General features: G+C 41.9%; 1 pseudogene across 1 annotated transcript; it reads right to left on the reverse strand.

Moving 5' to 3' along the window:
- Positions 1 to 1823: 1823 nt before the first annotated feature.
- LOC103718609 (subtilisin-like protease 4 pseudogene) lies at positions 1824 to 11883 on the reverse strand (annotated as a pseudogene). Its single transcript, XR_015987920.2, has one exon. The product of XR_015987920.2 is annotated as a subtilisin-like protease 4 pseudogene (transcript).
- Between the last annotated feature and the right edge of the window lie 13136 nt (positions 11884 to 25019).

The following is a 25019-nucleotide window of genomic DNA, read 5'->3' on the forward strand; positions in this document are numbered from 1 at the left end:
GTCCTCCTGGAGGGTGAACGAGTGAGGGAGAGTGCGTCCTGTCCTGTCCTGCAAAAAAGCCGGTGGCCGGGCTCCCCGGCGCCGGCCCTCCGATGCTTAAGTCAGAGGGGGCAAATATGTGGAGAGAGCAAGGAAGAGATATGTGGAGAAGATGAAGAGAATATTGTGCTCAATTGTGTCTGTGCTGTTTTCTTGTGTTCCCGGTCCCCCCCTTCTTTCCTCCCAGGCTCCCTTTTATAGAAGGATTTTATGTTGCCCGGGAGGTGACAGGGAGTTTGTTCTCTTTTATAATAATTGGGCACGATTTGGCCCATTAATGGCGTAGTGGAAAATAAGGCCGAATCAGACCGGAACCAGGAAGTTGTCACGGTCGATCGGACCTGTTGGAGTGGTTGAACCGCCGGCCATGGTAGGCCCGAGGTCCATGGATAGTAAGTGCATTTATTACCAAGTGAACCGGCGGTCAGGGAGAGCCATACGCTTTGATGGTTCAGTGATCCGGAGATCGTCTTGAGCCGTGTTCATTAAATGACTGAGTGCATCGGAGACTTGAGGGGGTCTCATGCATTAATGGCAGGTCGTGCCAAATACCTGCGGAGATCTTATGCCTTGATGGCTTGGAGATAGCGGCAGGTTGTAGTGGAGTTGTCAGGTCCCTCAGGAGGTTAGGCAGGAGTTGAACATTTGGTCAAGGCAATCGGCTCGGCAGGGGTGCCGAGCCGAGCTGGTCGCCCAATGGGGCGCCCTGTGGCGGGGTCGCTTCTAATGCTTCTGGTCGGCGCCCTTTGGTCGAGCGCCTTCTAGCCGAGCGCCTTTATTTCGCGCTCTTTCCTCTCTAGTCAGCGCCCTCTAATCGAGCGCTTTTCTGGTCGGTGTCCTCTGGTCGGCTCTTTCTAGCCGAGCATCCCTACTTGGTTGTGTTGGTTGGTCCGAGCGCCTCTTGGCGCTCCGGTCGGCACTCTTGAGCCGAGCATTTTTTCGGATCGGCGCTCTCTAGCCGAGCACCCCTCTGGTTGGTGCTCTCTGGTCGGCACTCTTTGGCCGAGCGCCTTTTCGGTCGGCGCTTTTTGGCCGAGCGCCTCCGTGGCGGTATGACTTGGGATTTTTCCCCCAACACTACCCACCTTCCGTGAAGACAAGCGAACCTAGCTACCACTTTTCACCTTATTTTGGGCTAGTCACTACTTGTTGATCTTTTGTTTTGAATTATCCTAGCTGATATTCTTTCCTCCTCCTTCGGAGACTTCCACTAGGATCTTATATAGTGCAGCTCGTGCACCGCAGTGCTGTACATTTTTAAATAGCTATCATTAAAAGATGAATGACTATCAAACGATGTACGATAGGCATGCTCTTGTAGACTTTTTTTTTTTTTTTTTTAATCACCCTTTATCTTTTAATGGCAGCCATACTGCACAGCCCTCTGCAGTGTCGCTGCATTAGACTTTCCCTTGTAACCTACATTTCATCGACTTCCAGCTCTGCTAAAGCAGGCTCCACTTTCACTATAATTTTTTAACAATTTGAAAACCATATTGCTTCGATAAAGAATCAAAATGCTCTATGGTACGTGTTTTGCACATCAGAAAGATGTACAGCTCTAGATGGCTGCCATGTAATCCAATCACGGATGGCCAATTGCCAAACATCCAAAAGCCACACGCCGTGTATGGCATGCAACGCAAAGTGACCCACCGCATCTCGTTTAACAGCCATATCCATCTCCCTAGGTGATGCGGCGGCCATCTCGAATTTAACAGCACTCTACGGTGCAGGAAGCACCAAAAAAAAAATCTAACCTCGAAAGAATAAATACTTTTAAATAATTTGAAAGGCCATCAATGGTGATATTTGTTTATTTATTTATTAGCATACAATGAGAAGCATGATTGCTTTTCCGTCCGCACACATAGGATACTTGCCAGGGGCCAAGCTGTTTGTCATGCGAAGGTGACGGCGATGGGACTTCTTACAACGTGCTCGTTTGAAACCCATGAAAGCTGTCCTTCGGTGACCGAACCAGGTGTTGGAGTGGTGTTTCTGGCTCTAAACCGGATAAGATAGCTCTGCTTCTCACCCACATAAGAGAAAGACAGCTGATTAGTAGAAACATCAACTGCTGCACCACTAGGCTCATCAATCTGCACCGAGTAAACCGAGTTGGCCTCTCCTACGTTCGTCACCGTCCTGTTAACGATCGTTGTTGCACCGGCTCCTAGAGCCAGCGAGATAGAGGGGTAGTTCAGTTGCTCTGCGGTCATTTGGACGTGAGTAAAACAGTTGATGCGACGACCGGCGATAATGGTGACTTGTCTATTCGAAAATCCGGTGCCACAGAGATAGGCGACATACTCGCTTTCATCGATGTCGTAAACAAGGCCTGGATCTGCTGCCGCTGCAGGATTCACATGCCCCGCACCCATAGCGAAGTAGCTGCTACGGGGGTTGGTATCAGGGAATTGGTCGGCGATGAAATTCCCATTAAAATCTTGAGTGTATGCCGTCGTCATGATCGCCGACTTGATCGCAGCCGGTGTCCATCCTGGATGGATCTTCTTGAGTAAAGAAACGATCCCCGAGACATGCGGCGTCGCCATGGAGGTGCCGCTGAGGAAATTGAAGGTGTTGGTGTTGCCGGGCCATGCAGCAAGAATGTTCACACCCGGCGCGATTATATCCGGCTTTATAATGCCGCCGTTCACCAAGCTCGGACCTCTCGAGGAGAAGGTAGCGACCGCCGGGTTCCGGCGGACTCCGAACAGCGTCCCTTTGAATTCAATGGTCGCCGTCGGTGTGAGTGTTGAATAAATGTAGTTTAGAATCCTCCCAGTATTTCGAGAGCTCACATGGACTGCCGGAAGGACGTGGGTTTCCGCTGCAGTGGTGAGCGCTTGGAACTGATCGTTCATAACGATCATGGCGGCCCCTCCGGCAGCCTTAACTATCTGGCCCATGGCAGCATTTCCTCCAATCGCTTGCCCCCAACACAAGACAATCGCACCTCTGACATTGATCCCATACAGTGTTTTGCACTCCTTGTAGTCCTTAATGCCATTGTCTCCCGGATACACAATTGGCATTTGGTTGAGGAGCCCACTTGGTTGGTAAGCAGATTCGCCATTCAATTCCGTGCCATCCCCAAGCTTCACCGTGGCTGCGATTCTTCGATCCGTGGTGGCCGCCCCGACGGTCAGGACCCAGGGGGCATCGTTGGCGATTACGCTCCTGTACGGGCCCGAGTTGCCGGCGGCAGCGCAAGGGACTATTCCGCGCTGAATGGCTGCAAAAGAGCCTAGATTGACACTTTCGAAGAGTGGGAGAGAGACTAAGCCCAGGGACATTTGGAGCACATCGACGCCATCGGCGATGGCTTGGTTTATGCCGGCAAGGATATCACTCTGTGAGCCAACATTATTGAACAAGACCTTGTAAACGGCAATGTGAGCGCGTGGTGCGATGCCCACCGCATTGCCCCAGGCTTGGCCGAGGACGTTGGCATCGGGGACCAAGCTCCCTGCCACCGTGCTCGCCACATGCGTGCCATGGCCGATGTCGTCCAGTGGCGAGGGGTTGGCTCCACCTCGAAATGCCATGGCCCCGATGAGCTTATTGTTGCAGGTCCCTCGGCTAAAATAACAGCTGCCCCTCCACTTTAGCGGCGGGGGTGGCATTCCGTTGTCTTGGAATGAAAGGTGGGTGGGGTGGATCCCGCTGTCGATCACCCCGACGATCACGCCTTCGCCGTAACTGGAGTTCCGCCAGAGGCTCTGCCACCCATTTAGCCCCAGCAAGCTCGGCGTGTACGTCGTGAAGAGCTCAAACTCCTGGTCCGGGTAGGCGTGCAAGAACCCCTCCATGTCTTCCATGGCACGGACTTCCTCAGGGGTTAGCCTCGCGGCGAATCCGCTCATCACATGAGTGTAGGAGTAGACCAACCGCGGCTCGCCAGTTTCTAGGCGGGTGGAGGGCAGGAAGGACTTGTACCAGTTTTCCTGCTCTTCAGCGGAGAGGAAGTCGGTGCCATCGGGCTTTAGTACGTGGACAATGTAGATAGGAACCTTGCTAATGTTGTCTCTTGTTGGTTCATCAACTATGGGCAAGAGCTGGCCGCGGCTGAAGAGAATTGAGGAGGGATCGCACACGAGGAGGAAGGCCAGGAGGAAGAATGGGATGTGATTGGGCTTGGCCATGAGAAAGAGATCGGTGAGCACAAGGAGAGGTGGGGATGCATGGTGTTTATAGGATCTGGCAATCGTACGTGATCCATTGCATGCATGTGCGTTGTACTTGCTTTGGAGAGCATCAGAGAGATGACTTAAGCATGGAGGGGAAGGGACCATCCCATTAGTTTGGAAGCTACGGTGCAATGAACAAACACTTAGGGCCCGTCGAGCAGGCTTTCAGTTGGCTTCCGTCCTGATCTAAGTTTTTAATACTCCTTTCCAGGTTTAATAAGGTTGAATTATTTATTTGGTTCCATTAACATGCCCACCCTTTTTTGGAGAGATCAAGTAAGGCATCAATATAGTAGAATCCAAGGAGATCATTTGGCTAAGATCATTGAAATAAGGACATCGCTAGTGCAAAGAATACAATGACGTGATACCCATATATATATCATGCAAAAGAGAGTTGCCCATGTTTTCTAAAGAACTATTAATGGAGGCGTCAGGGAAACGTGATGACGATGTGATCACCACGAAAACTCCGTTGAAAGTGTTACAGATCAACGGTGACCCGAGTCCCCAGGAATGCCCGTAACGGGCACTCAGAAGAACGACGATTTGCCTTCTAAGTTTAAAGGTTCCCTACAAGCGAAAAACCAGGGTGAGATCAGGTCTGAACGGGGAATTCTCGAGAGTTTAAAAACAACTAGTGGGTGACACACAACTTATGGTCGTATCAATTCATTTACATTTCCTTCTTGGCCTTTCAAATTCTACTCTAAATCTTCTGATGAGGTTGTCCTTGCTGTCTTTCTTTTGCAACCCGCCAGGGACCCGATAGATCTTGTAGGAAGGGTTGAAAGATCTAAAGGATAACATCAAGTTCTTTCATCAGACGACGGTAATCAGGAGGAACCAGAACAGGATCAGAGTCATCAGGAGTGAGGATGGCCAGTTATCAGATGACCCGGTTATGATCCGGAGAATTGTGGAGTGTTTCTTCAGAGTGAGATGGACGGAGCAGTGTGGAGAGGGGGGCCGAGCGGAGCTGCCGACGCCGATGGTGAGGGTGTCGGAGGAGGAGGCTGCAGTGTTGATCAGACCGGTCTCGGTGGAGGAGATTCAGAAGACGGTCTGGTCTCTTGAGGGGGACAAAGCGCCATGATCGGATGGCTTTCCACCGTTTTTCTTTCGGAGGTACTGGATGATAGTGGGACAGGACGTGATGGCGGCCATACAGCAGTTTTTTACTACGGCAGTGATGTCTTCGGATTGGCAGCGGACCTTCATTACCCTGATACCGAAACGGCTGGATGCCTCTGAGCCGGGTCACTTTCGACCAATTAGCCTGTGCACCACTTTGTACAAGGCTACGGCGAAGATCCTAGCCGTCAGGTTACGGGACGTTCTTCTGAGGTTGATTAGTTCGAAGCAGGGTGCTTTCATAGGGGGTCGAAGCATATCCGACAATGTTATGATAGCCCAGGAGTTTATGTTTGATTTGGAGAAGGCCCCGATGAGGAAAAGCTTGATGGGAGTCAAACTAGATATGGAGCGGGCCTATAATAGGATGCGATGAGAGTTTGTACACCAGTCTCTGCTGGGGTTTGATTTTCCTGGGGCATGGATTCAGTGGATCATGGGTTGTGTCAGGGCTCCTTCTTTTGCCATCCTGGTGAATGGCACGCCTTCTCGCTACTTTGTGTCTACGGGAGGGCTACGACAGGGGTGTCCCCTATCCCCTTATCTGTTTATTATATGTGCGAATACATTATCCAGAGCTCTGCGTCAGACTGTGCTCGCCCAGGAGCTGGAGGCTTACAGGCTAGTGTTGGATGCCCCGTCGATCTCACATTTGCTCTTTGCGGATGACTGTTTGCTGCTAGCCCGAGCGACTTGCCGGGATGCTTTGGTTCTTGGTAGAGTTCTTCGGGACTACTATGCTATGTCTGGTCAACAGGTTAATTTCTCGAAATCTGCAATGTGCTTCAGCCCGTCGACCAGATAGGAGGTGAGACATTCTATTAGGGAAAACTTGGGGGTAGGCGAGCAGGATGGCACAATGAGATATTTGGAGGTTTCGCTTTCTGGCCGGCAGTTACGTGGGAGAGATTGCTCCTATTTGGAGGCTAGCATCAGGCAGAGGATGGAGGGTTGGCAGATGCATTCTCTATCTATGATGGGGAGGATCATTCTGGTTCGGTCAGTTCTCTCCTCGATCCCTATTTATTTACTTTCCCATTCCCTCATTCCAGTGTCGGTCCTGAGGAATATTGAGCAGCTAGTTAGGAACTTTATCTAGGGTAGGCAAGGCAGTAAATGTGGTATTCATCTGTTGCATGGGAGGTGGTGTGCCAGCCTACCAGATGCGGTGGCCTGGGGGTGCAGTCTTTGCTGGTGCGGAGGGAGGCTCTTGCGGCCCGCCATGTTGCTAGATATGTCATGGAGCCCGACAGTATGTGGTCCTCACTAATGAGGGCCAAATATGGGATTTTGGTGCCCGGAGTGAGAGCTGCCCGCCACCACTCTCCGGTATGGAGGGAGATGTGTGCCGGAGCAGGGGTGGTCCTATCGGAGATCAGATGGGCTATTAGTGACGGCCGCTCCATTGATGTCTTGGAGGACTGTTGGGTGACTGCAGTGCCGATCAGGCGTTTGCCGACCATGGTGGACTCGGTGCGCTTAGCAGGCCAGAGGGTTAGCGACTTGTTGGACCCAGAGGAGGGCAGGTGGAGGGAGGGGTTGATTCGAGAGGCGTTTGGGGTAAGTTGACTGAGATGATTTTGGGCCTCCGGTGCCATTTCAGGGGGAGTCTGACAGGCTGGTCTGGGCGCTGTCGGGCCGATCACAGGTGCGAGCTAGGAATCTACAGGCTCTTTTTAGTGGGGAGCCAGCAAGACGGATTGAGGGAGGATGGATCTGGCGGATGCGGATTCACCCGCGGGTGGCGCTTTTTATTTGGAAGGTAGCTTGGGGATGCCTCCCCACCAGGAGTGTGCTAGTCAGGCAGGGTATTCGGGTCCCTCAGGGGTGCGAGGTCTGTCCGGATACAGAGGAGACTATTCGACATGTTTTGCTACATTGCCCTAGGGCGAGGGAGATTTGGAGGCGGTCTCTCGTCCCTATCCACCACTCAGTAGAGACAGCACAGGATTTGTTGCACTTGCTGCGAGCCTTGGTGCGGAGTCCTATGCTCGCGGAGGCTGGGATACTTAGAGCATATCTGGCTTACCATATTTGGTTGGACCGGAATGCACGACTGTTTGAGGGAAGGAGGCTCTCGGCGAAGATGGTTGTGGAGAGAGTTGTGCTTCAGGCCGAGGAGGTCCTTTCTTGTATGGCCTTGTCTTCACTTGGGACGACTAGGGACATCTGGGGTATTCGCAGTGCTGTTTCAACGCCGAGATTTGCCGTTGTTTCTTGGGTACCCCCACCCCTTGGTTATCTCAAAGTGAATTTCGATGGTAGTGTGACGAGGGATGGGAGGTCAGGAGGGGTTGGTTTTGTTATCAGAAACCATTTTGGGAGGTTGATTGCATCGGGTGGCCGGGGCACAACAGGCCTCACGGTTGCGGGAGCAGAAATGTGGGCAGCCTGGGCTGGCATATCCTATGCGAGGCGGGTGCTCGGGGCCGGGCGGATGTATCTTGAGGGGGATTCTTCTATTGTGATAGCTTGGATCCGGGGGGGCGGATAGGTATGGAGATGGTCACCCACTTATTCGGAAGACCCGCAGGCTGGCTATGGAGATGGATGAGTTTCAAGCAGTACACGTTTTCCGGGAGGTGAACAGGGCAGCAGACTGGGTCGCCTTCTATGTTGCACGGCATTCCGGGGAGTTATGTTGGATATCCATAGTTGAGCTTCTACTCGATTTGTATTTTTTGCTTTCTTCTGATTTGGCAGGATGTACTCACGTTAGAGCTATATGAATTGCCGTCTTTCACCAAAAACAAAAAAAAGGGATAACATCAAAAACTTATGAAGTACTAGCAACTTATAACCGTGGCACGTTATATCTAGGGATCGACAAGCCCGGTTTCCCAGGAAAGCTAAACCAAGATTAACCGGTGCATGTGCTTGTTTGACACCCATTTAAGTTGTCATTGGGTCTTCTGGCGGCTGTAAATCCAACGCCAAACGCCTGTCTCTCATCGATATCAACGACTGCTTCATCTACGGGCTCCATATTCTAAACTGACCAAACCGAGCAAGGCACTCCCACATTCATCGCAGTTTCTGCAATAGCTTTAGTTTCACCAGCTCCTAGGAGTAGTTTAATCAACAGCTCTGCGCTTATCCGAAAGTAAATAGATCAGTCGATATGGCGATTTCTCTGAATGAAAACCCCGAGCCGTAAAGGTTAGTGATCTACTTGCTCTTAGTGAGATCAGATTACGTTGTAGCAGTACTAACAGGATGAGGCCCTGCCGCTTCAGAAATTATTCCCTACACGGTAAGCACCATATGGCTGCGTACGCCACCAACCACCAAAGCGCACTACTGTTGGTTTCATTCATCATGCGCTTGTCTTGATTGACTTGTAGAAATGCGCCTTGGTGATTGCTGGCATGCATGGCTATGCTGGTGCATGCAGTGCAGGCTATAATGTTTCCAGCTGTCTGGATCGTGTAGCAAGAATATTTACGCTAGATAGAATGATGTGAAAGAGATGGCAATCGAATCGGGTTGGATCAAATACGGATCGGATCATAGATCGGGTCAAAAATTTATAAACATGAACCCGTTCTATTTATTAAACTGGTTAAAATTTCAAATCTGCATCCGGTCTATTTATTAAACAAGTAATTCGACTCAATCCATATAACTCATTTATTAAATAAGTTAAGTCATGTTAAATAGATTAAATAGATTTTTAACAGATTAAATAGCTTTAAATAGGTTAAACAAGTTTAGCAAGTCAAGTTAAATAGGTCAGAAACAAGTTAAGCAAATTTTAAATAAGTTAGATGAATCGGATTATAATCCATTAAACAAATCAAAGATCTATATCTGAATTTAACTTATTTAATAAACGGTCTAAATGAGTTGGCCCATTTATAATCAAAATCTGCTTAAAATGCATGAATAAATCAAATTGATGGGTCAAATCACCACCCTAATTAATGATGTCAGGCTTGATCATGCCATGATTACTCAAGCTTAGGCCCCTATGAAAAGGTAGCAAGCGCCGGCGTTGGCCACTCACAAATTTCGTTTATTTAAAGTCAAAAATTTATTTCTAAAATATTAAATTTCATTAATAGAATATAAAAGTTTTTAAATGCCAAGTATTGTGAGTGGATTCCTGACTCCGGTGCTACAAGCCATATGATTCCTTCTTGGTGATGGTAAATCCCTGCCCATCACCGCATTGGCTATTTTTTCTCTTTCTTCCTCACAATGTCAATTTCCTATTAGGAATACTTTTGCTTTTTCCTAACATTACCCAAAAACCTTTTATTCATCCCTCAATCTACCAAAAATAATATTCTTTGAATTTTTGCCCTTGAGCCATGTGGTGAAGTATTGCACACGGGGCATCTCAACTCAGAGAGGGCAATGAGTAAGAGTTGGGCACGATACAGCTTAGGTTGGATATATCGATAAGAATCTATCAATCTAAATCCGACTTATCTATTAAATAGATCAAAAATCTAAATCTAACTATTTTATTAAACAAATAACCTAACCTTATTTACAATAGGTTGAATCAAGTTACATTGTTTAAGCATTGCCAACCCTATCTCTACAAGTAGCATGCTTTTTTTATTTTGGTGAAAAATAGAAAGGGAGGGGGAGAGGCAGAACCCCACCCGCGTAGCAGCCCCATTGAGCTCCGCTTTCATCAGAGAATGTTAGATGTAGGTTGCAAGTTTCCGCATGCCCTCCCCAACTCATGGAAAACTCCACTGGGCCATCCACGTGTGAGTACGTCACCCCAGCGCCACCTCAGTACTGATGGAAGGAAAGCAAATCCACACAGAGTCATGCGGTCCCCTGATTTAATCGACGCCCGTGCGTTCGAATCTGGACAACTCGGGTGGAGTCCAAGCTGTTGGGAAAAATTTAAATGCGCACGTGGCCCGAAATTTGGCCGTGTGCGCGTTTGAGAGGAAAAAAAAAAGGTAACGCCCAGCGGGCGTTACGCATTTCATTCTGGAAACGGCCGCAGCCGCGGCCGCGTGCTCGTTTGAAAACGAAAACGCTCGTTGGCGTTTTCGTTTGCATTAAATGGGACGCGTGCGCCCGTTGGCGCACGTTTGCGAGAAGAGCGCGGACGCGTCCGCGGAAGGCGCGGACGCGTCCGCCGAAAAGACCATATTGCCCCCGATTAAATCCCTATATAAACCCCTCAATTTCATCTCTTTTGGGGTACGAAAAAAATATAGAAAAATAGTGGAAAAACTCTGGAAAAATTCTTCTTCTCCTTAGCCACTTCCGATTTTCATTTTTACATTTTTATTCAGTTTTATTTTATTCTTTTCATACTGCTCTTTGCTGGATCTGCAAGTCCGATCGGGTTCGTTTTGACTTCTTCCGAGACGTGCCGAAGAAGAGGTTGTAGGGTCGTCGTATCTCCGAGAAGGATTGCCGGGTGACCCGTACGTGGGGGCAAATACTTCTTTGGGACAGCGTCTACGCGCTTCGACCTGCTTTCAATCAGGCTACTTTCTTCTACCTTTATTTTTAATTTAATATTAGTAGATTGGTAGGATTTGAAATTCTATGATATAAACTTATTAAATGCATAGATTTATTTTGTGCTAGAATAGATTTATTTTGTATTAAAATAGAATTATTTGGATGCCGAATGATATGCATGTATATTATTTCCTTTAAGATTTTTATTAATTGAATTTATAGATTTATTTATTTAGTTAGGAGATATATTGCTACAATCCAAAGAAGTATATGTTTTTTTGTTAGTAATATATAATTAATTAAATTCTTTATTACAATTGTGGCATATTTGATTTTAATTGCAATAATTGTTTTTGCTAGCACATCATTAATAATAAATTATTCTAAAGAGTTAATAATTTGGTTAACCTCCAAGAGGTTTATTATACCTCCATTTGGACTCCTCAAGGAGTAATTTCCAGATCCCATTCAAACGGGAAATTCGGAAATTGGTTGATATATAATAATTAATCTATTGAATTGACTTATTAGATCTTAATCAATTATTCTAATAAAGAAATAAATCTTTTAATTCATCGAATTGACATCTTAATTACAATAATTGATTTGCTACAAAATTAGTAATTAATTATTCTAATAAGAAAATAAATCAATTCTACTATATATAATTTATTGAATTGATAAATTAGATTTCAATTACAATAATTGTTTTGCTAGAATTAAATTTAGTAATCAATTGTTACTAATTCGGAAAGGTCAAACAAAAAAAAAATTCAAAAATTAGTTAATTCGTTTAAATTTGCATTTAGGTTATTTTAAATATTGAATTTGTGTGATTTCTAATGATTATATCCACTAACTAATAGTGTCTAAGAAAAGCTTGTCAAAAAGGCATACGTGCCTAAGAAAGGCTGGTACTTAAGTGAGCCTAGTGCTCCACTACCGATCTGGAGCTGATCTGGCTATTAGTTTTTAGATATATCAATTAGACATCCAAAGTTCAATATAAATATTAGTGCAATCTTTTGACATAGATTTTTTGCCTTCAATCAGGTTTCTGTCACAATTCTGTAACCCTGATCCTATGGCCTCAAACACTAGTGACCATCTTAGTGCCAAACCTGAAAAATTTGATGGCCATAACTTTAGGAGGTGGCAGAACCAAATGCGGTTCTGGCTCACCACATTAGGGTTAATCTCAGCCATAGGTGAAAGTACGACCGAAGTTGATAACGGATCCAACCCAACTACCTCTTCCAACACTGAACATTCTGCCTCCACTAGCACACCCTCTAGGACACCTGATGAGATAGATTATCATTGTATCCATAGAATCCTAGGTGCTCTTTCTGAGAGGCTGTATAATATCTATTACACAGCCAAGAGTGCCAAAGAACTCTGGGACACCCTAGATAGCAAATATGGTCTTGATGATGCTGGGGTAAAGAGGTTCAAGGCCTCCGATTTCAATAAGTTTAGGATGGTGGACTCAAAGCCTATGAATGACCAAATTCATGAATTTGAAACCCTGATCCACCAGCTTAGGGCTAATGGAACCAATTTGGATGAATCATTCCAGGTAGCCTGTTTGATAGATAAACTACCTACTTCCTGGTCTGATTTTGCTAAGACCCTGAGCCATACCCAAGGAATTCTCACCCTAACCCAAGTCTTAAACTCCATTAGGATTGAAGAGCAGCATAGGCTTAGAAATAATACCTCTACTGGACCTAAAAATAATGCATATAATGTAGAAGCTCCTCCTAAGAAAAATCAGAACCGACCCTTCCGTAAGAATTTCAAGAAGAAACCCTACAACCCTAGAAACCCTAACCACCACTACAATGGGAAGCCTATTCAATCCCAGGAGCAGAAGAAGAAGAAAGAGGAAGGTGGTGCTCGTTTCTGTTATGTGTGTGGTCGGACCAACCATTTGTCTCCACAGTGCTTCTATAAGAAGACTGCACCTCTTCAATCTAAGAAGAAGGGTCCACACACATCCAGTGCTCAAGTCAACATGGTGACTTCCGGCGCTGGCTCCTCTGAGACAGCTTTCAGGTCTGTTTCCTTCACTCCTGAAGTTAACATGACTTTACAATCACTAGATTGGTGGATTGATACCGGAGCTGGTATTCATATTTGTTCGGATCGTTCCTGGTTTTCTTCTTACCAGATCTCAAGTGGAGGAGCTGTGATCATGGCAAACAGCTCGGAGGCGCGTGTGTTAGGAGTAGGACGTGTGGACTTAAAGCTTACATCTGGAAAAGTCCTGTCCCTGCACGGCGTCCAACATGTTCCAGTTGTTAGGAGAAATCTCATTAGTGGTTCCTTGCTTGTCCAGCAAGGCTTTCGTCTTGTTTTTGAGTCCAATAAGGTTGTAATTTCTCATGGTGTAATGTTTATTGAAAAAGGATTCCTTAGTGAAGGATTGTTCAAGTTGAATGTAATAGCTCCTTTAATAAATGAAAATCATTTGATTATGAATATAGAACCCCCTTCTATTTGGCATGCTAGATTAGGTCATGTAAATTATAATTCAATTAAGCAACTTATGAACCTAAATCTAATACCAAAAAGTGATCTTAAGAACCATGAGAAATGTCAAATTTGTGTAGAAGCTAAACTCCCCAGGAAGCCTTTTAAATCCGTTAATAGGGATTCAGATCTATTAGAGTTGATCCATAGTGATGTTTGTGACTCTAGTAGAACTTCTAGAGGAGGTAACAAATATTTTGTGACCTTCATAGATGATCTATCCAAATTCTGTTATATCTATCTAATTAAAACCAAGGATGAGGTGCTCAGCAAATTTAAAATATTTAAGATCGAAGCTGAGAACCAACAAGAAAAGAAAATTAAAATTTTGAGATCAGATCGGGGAGGTGAATATACATCCAATGATATAACTCAATTTTGTGAAGATCATGGAATCATTCATGAAGTGACTACTCCCTATTCTCCCCAATCAAATGGAGTAGCAGAAAGAAAGAATAGGACTTTAATGGATATGGTTAACTCCATGCTTATAAGCTCAGGAGTACCAGAGAATTTGTGGGGGGAAGCTTTAGTTTCAGCTTGTTATATCCTTAATAGGATTCCCTCTAAAAATAATGATCTAACACCATATGAAGTTTGGAAACATAGAAAACCTAATCTTAGCTATTTAAAAGTGTGGGGGTGCTTGGCAAAAGTAAAAATACCTGATTTTAAGAGAAAGAAAATAGGCCCTAAAACAGTGGATGCCATATTCATAGGTTATGCAGCCAATAGTAATGCCAATAGATTTCTGGTGATAAGTTCAGAAGTAAATGATATTAGTAACAACACTATCATAGAAGCTAGAGATGCAACATATTTTGAAGACACCTTTCCACTTAAGACTAGAGTAAATAGCGGTATAGCTAGTAGCTCTAGTAGAATAAGGACAAGAGAAATAGAAGTAGAAGCAGAACCTAGGAGGAGTAAAAGATCCAGGGTAGAGAAAATATTTGGAGATGATTTTTATACCTTCCTAATAGAAGACTCTCCAACTACCTTTGAGGACGCAATGAAATTTTTGGATTCACCTTTTTGGAGAGAAGCTGTGGATAATGAGATGCAATCAATTATCCAAAACCATACTTGGGAATTGACTGATCTTCCTCCTGGTTGTAAAACAATAGGATGCAAATGGATCTTTAAGAAGAAACTTAGGCCTGATGGCTCTGTAGATAAATTTAAGGCTAGATTAGTTGCCAAGGGTTTTACTCAGAGACCTGGTGTAGATTTCTTTGATGTTTATGCACCTGTAGCTAGGATTACTACTATTAGGGTCCTTATAGCATTAGCCTCCATTCATAAATTAGTGATTCATCAGATGGATGTTAAGACAGCTTTTCTAAATGGAGACTTAAATGAAGAAATTTATATGGACCAGCCAGAGGGATTTAAAATCTCAGGCCAAGAAAATAAAGTTTGCAGACTAGTCAGATCTCTTTATGGTCTTAAACAAGCACCCAAGCAATGGCACTTGAAATTTGATGAAACCATAATGACATTTGGATTTGAAATCAATAGCACAGACGAATGTGTATATCATAAGAGAGTTGGACACAAATTTGTGATCTTGTGCCTTTATGTAGATGATATACTGATCTTTGGGACAGATCTTCAGATAATTGATGAAGTAAAACAATTTTTAAGTCATAAATTTGATATGAAAGACTTGGGACAAGCTGACTTAATTTTAAATACCAAAATAATTAGAAGTGCAAAAAGTATTGAGTTATCCCAAAGTCATTATGTTGACAAGATACTTAATAAATTTAATTATTCCGATTGTCAGCCTGTCTCTACTCCATTTGATCCCTCTACTCATCTTAAGAAAAACTTAGGAACTCCTGTCCTTCAAAGCCTATATGCTCAAATCATAGGCTCACTAGGATTCCTAACAAACTACACCAAGCCAGACATAGCATATGCTGTAAATAGACTTAGTAGATATACTATTAATCCAAATAGAGATCACTGGACAGCATTAGAGAGAATTCTTAGGTATCTTAAGGGTACCAAGTCCTATAGTTTGCACTTTAGTGGGTTTCCTGCTGTTCTAGAAGGCTATAGTGATGCCAACTGGATCAGCGATACCTTAGATGTTAAATCCACCACAGGATACGTCTTTCTCCTAGGAGGTGCTGCTGTGTCTTGGAAATCCACCAAACAAACCTTAATATCTAGGAGTACCATGGAGTCTGAACTGATAGCTTTAGACACTACTAGCACTGAGGCTGAGTGGCTCAGAGATCTACTAATAGACCTTCCTGTAGATGAGTCACCTTTACCACCTGTCTCCTTACATTGTGACTGTAAATCTGCAATAGATAAGTGCAACCAAGAAAATGCCAATGTAAAAATGAACAGGCACTTAAAAGTGCGTCATAAATCATTAAGATATAAATTGAAAAATAATGTTATTGCCTTAAATTTTGTTAAATCAGAAAATAACTTGGCTGATCAGCTTACTAAAGGCTTGTCTAGAACAGTAGTTCTAGAGTCGTCGAGGGGGATGGGGCTTAGCCCATAAAGATAGATCACCACGGTGGGAACCCAACCTTAAAAGGTTCAATGGGTAGAAACAAACCGGAGTGTGACTAAGAGGAGCACTATTTCATGTTTTCCTCATCCCTATGGCGCTAGTGCTCATAAAAGCAAGCGGTAGGATGAGTTCGTTTGTATAACTCTTAATGAGTCCGAGACCCAAGTGGCAGGAGCTTCCTTGCTAGCTTCCTTATTAGGACTCACCTATATGTGCAGTCGTGAGGCCGCGATTATGGAAAATGGGCGATTCCCTAAAAAGCACATGAAAGATACCTGCGCATGGCCATAATAGCGCAACCCGCTTAGAACCCAGATCGGGCTATATTATGTGTGCTGTTGATTTAATCTGAGCCATGGACCGAGGTTCAAGGTTAAGACCACCTTGGCTCCACAGATGTAATCAATTGTCACTAAGTGAAGGTTCAAACCGAAAGGTACCTACACCTATTACATAATATAAGATATCCAGCATTTTATTTTGATTTTAAAATTATTTAAATTTTTGTGGGGGATTGTTGGGAAAAATTTAAATGCGCACGCGGCCCGAAATTTGGCCGCGTGCGCGTTTGAGAGGAAAAAAAAAAAGGTAACGCCCAGCGGGCGTTACGCATTTCATTCTGGAAACGGCCGCGGCCGCGGCCGCGTGCTCGTTTGAAAACGAAAACGCTCGTTGGCGTTTTCGTTTGCATTAAATGGGACGCGTGCGCCCGTTGGCGCACGTTTGCGAGAAGAGCGCGGACGCGTCCGCCGAAAAGACCATATTGCCCCCGATTAAATCCCTATATAAACCCCTCAATTTCATCTCTTTTGGGGTACGAAAAAAATATAGAAAAATAGTGGAAAAACTCTGGAAAAATTCTTCTTCTCCTTAGCCACTTCCGATTTTCATTTTTACATTTTTATTCAGTTTTATTTTATTCTTTTCATACTGCTCTTTGCTGGATCTGCAAGTCCGATCGGGTTCGTTTTGACTTCTTCCGAGACGTGCCGAAGAAGAGGTTGTAGGGTCGTCGTATCTCCGAGAAGGATTGCCGGGTGACCCGTACGTGGGGGCAAATACTTCTTTGGGACAGCGTCTACGCGCTTCGACCTGCTTTCAATCAGGCTACTTTCTTCTACCTTTATTTTTAATTTAATATTAGTAGATTGGTAGGATTTGAAATTCTATGATATAAACTTATTAAATGCATAGATTTATTTTGTGCTAGAATAGATTTATTTTGTATTAAAATAGAATTATTTGGATGCCGAATGATATGCATGTATATTATTTCCTTTAAGATTTTTATTAATTGAATTTATAGATTTATTTATTTAGTTAGGAGATATATTGCTAACACAAGCCCCCTTACCACCAGGCTACCACCTTGGTAGAGTAGCATGCTTCAAGGATAGCCTTTACATTATTTCCCTGGGGTCAGCTCCAATAAAAGTTCATGCAGCATATGTTGCCATTTACCATTTGGCAGACTCACCTTGGTCATCCCTCTCGTTGTCTTCATTGCATATTTCTGGTAGGCTTAAATTTCTGATTGCAGATAAATTTATGATACACGTCGAATGGGTAAAAAAATCATAGACTCCCATTTCATTCATCATGAAGACAATCTACCATGCCTTTGCAACTACTCGATTGTGATGTATCCCATTTCATTCATATGTTGGGTAAAGATAGATAAGCAATAAACTTGCAGTAATAATTTAACTCACTATTTCTGCAAAATCAAAATAATTTCCTATTGTTGTTCTCATCACAAAGGTAATATATATTGAAGTTACATTACCTACCCTAGAATTAATTTCAGTAATTAGATAAGCATTTATTTTATAGCCTTAGTTTTGCAAGTTAAATAAAATGATGTGCATGCTAATACTGAAGAACTGTTCATACCAAAACTGATGCAACGATGGATCTCCTTCGAGGAAACAGAACATTGCTTTCGGATTTTTCGAGAAACCATTAGCGTGAGACTAATGGTCAAAAACTGAGGCCATGTACAGTCCTCATTCCTGGATTTTCCTGCAGATGAAGAGAAAGAACTTAAACTCATAATCCTTTTATTCAGATTAACAACACAATTTTTTTTTAAAAAAAAAATCATACATAAAGTTATACAGTATGATCCTGAATCACAGTGTGAGTATATACTGCATGTCCTACAAAGACCAAAGTAAAATAGCAACGAGAGTGTATCATTGATGGCTGTGAGGACTGTGCGGGCGTGTGTTTAGTCTCATATCAATTTGTTAGGTAGATCTTGGATACTTATACAGGATCAAGGAACCCAAATAATACCTTCCGGCCAGTCATTTTGGGTAAGATCCTAGATTGTTACAAATGGTATCAGAACGGACCCGGCCCATAACCTATGTGAACTAGAGGACACAGTAGCACGGATCTATTGGGACTGACCACGGACCGATCATGATATTTGTGATTAGATTTGAATGAATTTAAACCCTTAGCCTGACAAGGACATCAGAACTTGAACGGGAAGAGTATGTAAGAACCCGGGCGGGCGTATGTTTAGTCCCACATCGATTATTCGCTAGGTAGATCTTGAATACTTATATAGGATCAAGAAATCCAAATAATACCTCCGGCTAGCCATTTTGGATAAGATCCTAAATTGTAACCGCGGCAGTATCTAAAGAATTAACCACCTAAACTATTAGACATTGTGCCATGAAAAATTATTGACCATTTAGCATCAATATGAAATTGGAAAGAATTGTGCCACAAGTAATCAATGGCATTGGGCGACCAACACCAAATAATTGAATTAATATCTAACAATTTATGCCTACACTGGTGTAGCCGGGTGGGGGATAACCCCCTCAAGAAGAAGAAAACTAAGCATGTTTCTTATGTGATATATCCTTTTCCTTTAGAAAGACTAGTGTTTGGGATGTGTGATGCACATGAAAGTCAAGAAGAAAATCAAGAGATGCTCCCTTCACATGTGCAATTCTTTGAAGTTTTGCTTTCCAGTGTTTTTATATTTTTGGGCTGTCCCTGCCATCATCTTTTTTTCCTTTCCTTTAGGACATCCTTTATGAGGATGTAGAACATTGAATTCCAACCATCCTCCAGAGTTTTCGTTATATATGTGTTATATCTTGAAGTGTATATTGTACTCCAAGTGAGATAAATAAATGCTATGATCTTCTAAACATCCGATATCCAACACTTACATTTCGTATAGAAAACAGATAATAGTTCATGCTATGGCATTTGAATCCAACTTTAACATCTATAGCTGGGGGAAAAACACATGGTATCCTTTGACTTGTCAAAATCTCTACCTCAAATAGGGCTGGTAAAATGGATTGAACAGTCAGCAGGGTAAGACTGATGAAACCGCTGACAGCATGAAGACTGCAAGATCAGATATTATTAAATTAGTATACATGATATTATGACTGAAGTAATAGCTCCAAATGTCAAGGATAATGCACTCGGAATAAAAGAAGATAGTTTTCAACAGATGTATTACAGCCCTGCTTTACATAAATCATGGAAGTAAAAGGAAGAAAGGAAGAAAAGTCAGGCAATAATTCGGAAAGATGAGAATAATACTTAACATGTTCATATTTCATAAGGACACAGTTTTTAGGTACCTCTCAAAAATGGGTTTGTTAGTAAGTGAGCAAAGAAGTTGTTCCACCAGTAGCACCAAAAGCAAAAAGAAGAAAAACATGCCACCAAGGAGCTCTGGATGCAGATCTTTGGCCTTGAGTCCTTCAACAATATAATTAAGTAGATGCAGAAAGCACTAGAAATAACTCTGTATATTCTAAAGAAAGATGAACTTCATAAGACAGTGGACTGAGATATGTAATTGGATAAATGTAGCTCATAAGAAAAATCTCCTTTTCATGTTACAGTTTGGATCCAGTCAGTTGACCAGTTTTTCTTTCATTACGAGTCTCACGTAATGAAGTCATTCTGAGGATCAGTGTAGACTGGCACACCCAGCCTGAATGATAGATTTTTACCCGACTTCAATCATGAGATGTTTAAATGTTCGTGTGGTGCATGACCCACCATTTCTGAGTTTTATGACCTATCCACAGTCATCTCAAGACATGTTTTATTGTACAAGAACTCATCTACATGCAACTCTGGCCAGAAGTCATGTAACTATAGAAGATTTGGTTAACAGAAGGAAGATAAGAAATCTACTGGAACATAAATGCAATGCCCTAGGTGATTATCCATAAAAGCATTAAGTTCTTTCCAATAATCATCCATAAAAGTTAAATTCTTAATGCATTTTATATCAAATCATTGCAAATAAACCTGTTGATGTTCTACAGAAATTTTTATCACCATGATAATTTAATTTGTAAACAAACGACTCACTGCATCCTTTGACAATCTTATCCGAAATCCAAGAAATGTTCCATAACCACCCATTACAATGAGTACAACAGCCCGGAAAATCAGAGGAAAACAAGTTATTTGACAACATAGATCAACTAAAATATACTGCTAGTCAAGGTTACCAGCATTCTAGAAACCTCTTCTTTTTAAATAGGTTCCTTCAAGTTAGTACATTGCAGTAGATGGTTTGAATACTTTGTTCTCTCTTTCGAGATCCTTGGATTTCTATTGTCACTGAAAATAACATAAATTAGTTTAATGATTGGATATCCATGAAATTATATTTATGAAAAATTATTAAGTTGGTCCATATACTCACTCATGCAAAATAGCATTGCTGGAGTCCTTCTATTACATTTCAAAAGTTCATAAATGTTTTAGGGATGGTTTATTGATTATGTCAGCTAATGTTAATATTTGCTTTAAATAGTTATTTTATTTCTTGTTACAAAATAAGCAAAAATAACATTTTATTAACTAATCTTGGCCATGTTTTAATTCTGAATAATGTGCCAGTCATTTATTTAAACATATTATGGAAGCATGTGAGCATAACTGATTGAAAAGTATGCTTTTCCTGTTTCCATTACATTAGATACTTCAGGATAAATAGTACTTAAAAAACCAAAGTTAGCAGCCTTGTTCAATTTCAATTTTTTGACATAGAGTTTACCATTTTGTATCTTTACATATCAATTATCACTAGTATGAGATATTAAGAAGCCATGACATAGCTTTCATAGAATGTTTTGAATTTTGACCTCTTGCCTACTTGCGGAACATTAGAAAGTGCATAATGAGATACATCAATGATTAGTAATATTAGCCAACCAAAGATGGTTCAAATTCCTAGCCACATTCACTCACATTTCTGCTGTAAAAAAGTGGTATCCTGGTGGACCAAACTATCGTATCATTGTTTATACAGCTTTTTAAGAAATATGGTGCAGTTTTCACCACTAAGGTTCGAGCACTATATCCTTCCAAACTGGAGAGGAATGCCAACCACATGAATTAAGGCTGGTTGGTCATTGGTCATACAACAAAATGATAATTCTTTGATGCTTCCAGAAAGATATTGCAGCATTAATTCAGGCAAGAAAACAATTACTTTGGCCTTAAATGAAGTATATAATCACATAAGAAATTTGTTTAGCTTGGAAGTAAAAAAAATAAAGAATTACTGTGGTAAGTTAGGAAAAAAAATATATATATGCTCACAGGACTCACCATATTGCCTGGATGACCCCAGTGCACAAGCCAATCAAGAAGATTTCATGTCTTTACAAGCACAACAAAAGGCCCAAATATAGATCTCACAATTCCAGCTGTTGTTTACATGACATCATTTGTATCTATTCAGAGTGGCAACTAGCAGAAAAAGCTAAATAGGAAAATGACATCAGTTTATCATAAATTGATCATACCTTCTACAAAAGTAATAAGATACCTAGTGTAAAATGTGATTATCTGTCAATCACATTATAAACTGTGAAAATGAGAACCTGTAAATTTAGGTCTTGAAGTCACATTGTATAAGACAGTCAATGTGCCTCAGACATCACACAGATTGTCAAAGGACTGATTTTATCCAAGAATAACTTGACAGAGGGAAGAGAAGTCTGAACTGGTCTGCTTGTGACAGAAATACAGGGAATGCATCAGAAACATGATGCTCTATGGAATTTCTTCCAATATACACAAACTATTCATTTATAAAGAAAAACCTCGTTATATAAGAAATTTGAATTTAAGAAACAGAATATATCAGAGATGTTATGAGAGGTACTTTGGGAGGTGTCTGTTCGGTATTTTTGTTGTTTTTGTGCTTCTCTACAAATTAGTGAAATACCACATGGAGATTGATGTTGAATATAGTATTTGCACAAAACTTCTGCTATTCATTGCTTTTGTTTTCACTATTTTTTGAAAGCAATAAATCTTGCAACCAAAAGCTCTAAAGATTTTGCATGCAATTTGAATAAATCATGGCCATGCGTGCTACATGGATAGCTTGTGATTACAATTGGACCTTCTTAGTTCAACCATGAACTGGAGAGAATCCCACTTTTTTTACGTACGCTAGTGTTGACTAGGCCTCTTTCCATGCATCAAAGCACCAATATCTTCATCCTATGCCTAAGTTTCCAAATTAGATTGGGAGGTTACAGAAATAATGCATATAATTTAATGAGGACAGACTCCACTATCTTCATCCTCTTGACGTAAAAAACATGAGTGTCAGCTAGGCCTATTGCAATGCATGATCAAATCGCCTATATCTTTATACAATATTTCACTTTCAAAATTAGCTTGCAACATTTATGGAAACAAAATCTATAGATTGATTTACTGAGGACCAACTTGACTAGATTCATCCTCTAATTTTAAGAGCCCTCCAAAAAAATAACAACTAGTTGAATCTATCCATGTTTCTGTCAATGTGAAGCCACTGTGGAGCCTATAAATCATGTGCACTCTCCATCCACTCTCTTCCCAATTTCTATCAAAGTAGCAATGCCTCCCCCAATCTCCATCCACCTCTCACTCCTTCAGCGTTGTTGTAGCTCATGTTATTCCCTACCCTCGTTTCCTTTTGTTAGGTAAGTTGGGATTGAAAATATGTATATATCATACCCAAGCTACTGTTGGGTATGATGATCTTTTTTTTTCAATTATCAAAAAAAAAAAAGATCATCATTCCCAAGCAACAACAGCTTGGAAGATATGAAATGGAAGAACCAAACACCAAGAGCGCAATCAAAGAAAAGTTTGTGGCCTCTATCAATGTGGCAACAATAAAGGGTATAAAAGTTGCGAAAGGTAAGCACAAATAGCACCAACTAATTGTCTCAATACTCAAGAGCTTTACAAATCATACTAATGAAAGAGGACAAACCAACATCAGATGCCAAATTTTTGTAATCCTAGATCCATATCAGACTATAATATGCAATATAAATTGATAAGCCAACCTGATTTGCCAAATTGTTTTCATACTGTTTCTTTTGAGTTTGGATAGAAATTTGTAAGTTATATAACACAAAGTAAGTTGCATCTATCTTGATTTAGCACTATGATTAATAAAAATATTTAGGACCTAAAGCATCCATTTTGATCAGTCCAAGAAGAAAGCAAACTGTAGCTGTTGCAAGACTCTGAGTACTCTCGCATTTTATGTAGGCATGACTTAATTTTTTGATTTTTTATTGTTGGAGTTTGTTTTCTTCTGGAGGAGTACATCTTGAAGCAATGGACTAGTAATGCCAAAAGGCAAGTAATCCAAAACTTTATTTCCCGGAGAATATAGTTGCATGGTAGAACAATCTTTCTCTTGATGCTGTCAAAGCAATTCACTTCAAAAATAATAATGGTTCAGGCAAAAAAATTATACTAAAGCAAGACGCATGAGGTTGCAAGGGTTGCACATCATAAGGCCTTTGCCAAAGTTGTTGCCGCTCAAAACATGCAAAGGAAGGGAAATCAAATGCAGATATCTGCAAGACTCTGAAAGATGCAATACAAATTGCCTTTGCCAAAGTTGCAACCAAAGAAGATACCTACAATAGCAGCTCTACTAATAGAATTAAAAGAAGAACATAAGATGATTCAGTGAAGGGTTCATTACTACAATCCATGTTTATGCATTCATGCCCATTCAGATATGTAACTGCCTCTCCACCCCCCAACACCTTCTCTCTCCCCATCATCTTGCAACTCTACAACAGTATCAATTTGGCAGACCTAGCTACAATGATTATAGTGGAGGATCTTTTCAAGAACTTATGAAAGTGTGATATCAAATCAAAGTTGGATGACATTTATATAGTTGAAAATAAGGCCTCACGAACCATCTTGGAGAGTTTGTCCTTGCATGGAAGTCTTTTTTTTTTCCTTGTTTTTTTTTAACTTATGTATCAAAAATCCCCAGCACTATTCAGAAAGCTTTATCTTGAAGAGTGTCGTGGAGAGAAGAGGAAGAAAAGAGAAGAAGACCAAGGCCTTACCTTGCTCCAGTGAGCTCTCCGGCTTCGATTCCTGGCAGACATGATGAATCCAAACCGTCGGCAACCAAAAAAAGAAAACAGAGGAAAACAATGGCAGTTGTGAGATCTACCGATGAAAAAGACTTAGGAGGGTCAACGGCTTAAATAGGAGTGGAGGCTAAGCTTATGGACTCTTCCTCCTCCTCTGCTGTAGTTCACCAGGGCTCTGCCCTGTTATGAATGGAAAAAGGGCCTTCAGGCCCTCAGTTGCCATCGGGCCGGACCAAAGGCTGGGCCTAGAATACAGTCCATCAGCAGCATACAAGAAAGAAAGGAAGCATCAACTAAGCTTGTTCAGGTGATAAACTGCAGCAATAAAGATGATTGGTTCTTCAGATTAGCATTCATTTAGATTTCATGGTAAGCAACATGCAAATTTTGTCGACTTATTCACAACAATATCAAAGCATGACAATATGCCCAAGGATAAATATGAATTCCATTCCATTGTAACACCTAAGAGGCTCAAAATACTTCCACCTACAATGCCAACACTTCTGCTGCTGCTTCCACAGCACCAGGATGAACAACCTCGGTGATTGCATTAACAAAAGCAAATATCAGAAATTTCAGGCAACCAATGAGAGAAAGATCACTTTAACTTTGCAACTATTTAGATCCAAAGTTTTGTAAGAATGTAATTGGTTGGCCATGCTTTAAGGGAACATCTGCAAGGTTCAGGTTGCCAAACTTCAACTG

Source organism: Phoenix dactylifera, chromosome 6 (genome assembly GCF_051530095.1).
Source record: "Phoenix dactylifera cultivar Ajwa chromosome 6, Ajwa_hap1_PhDact_Kaust_v1.1, whole genome shotgun sequence".
NCBI classification, from domain to species: domain Eukaryota; kingdom Viridiplantae; phylum Streptophyta; class Magnoliopsida; order Arecales; family Arecaceae; genus Phoenix; species Phoenix dactylifera.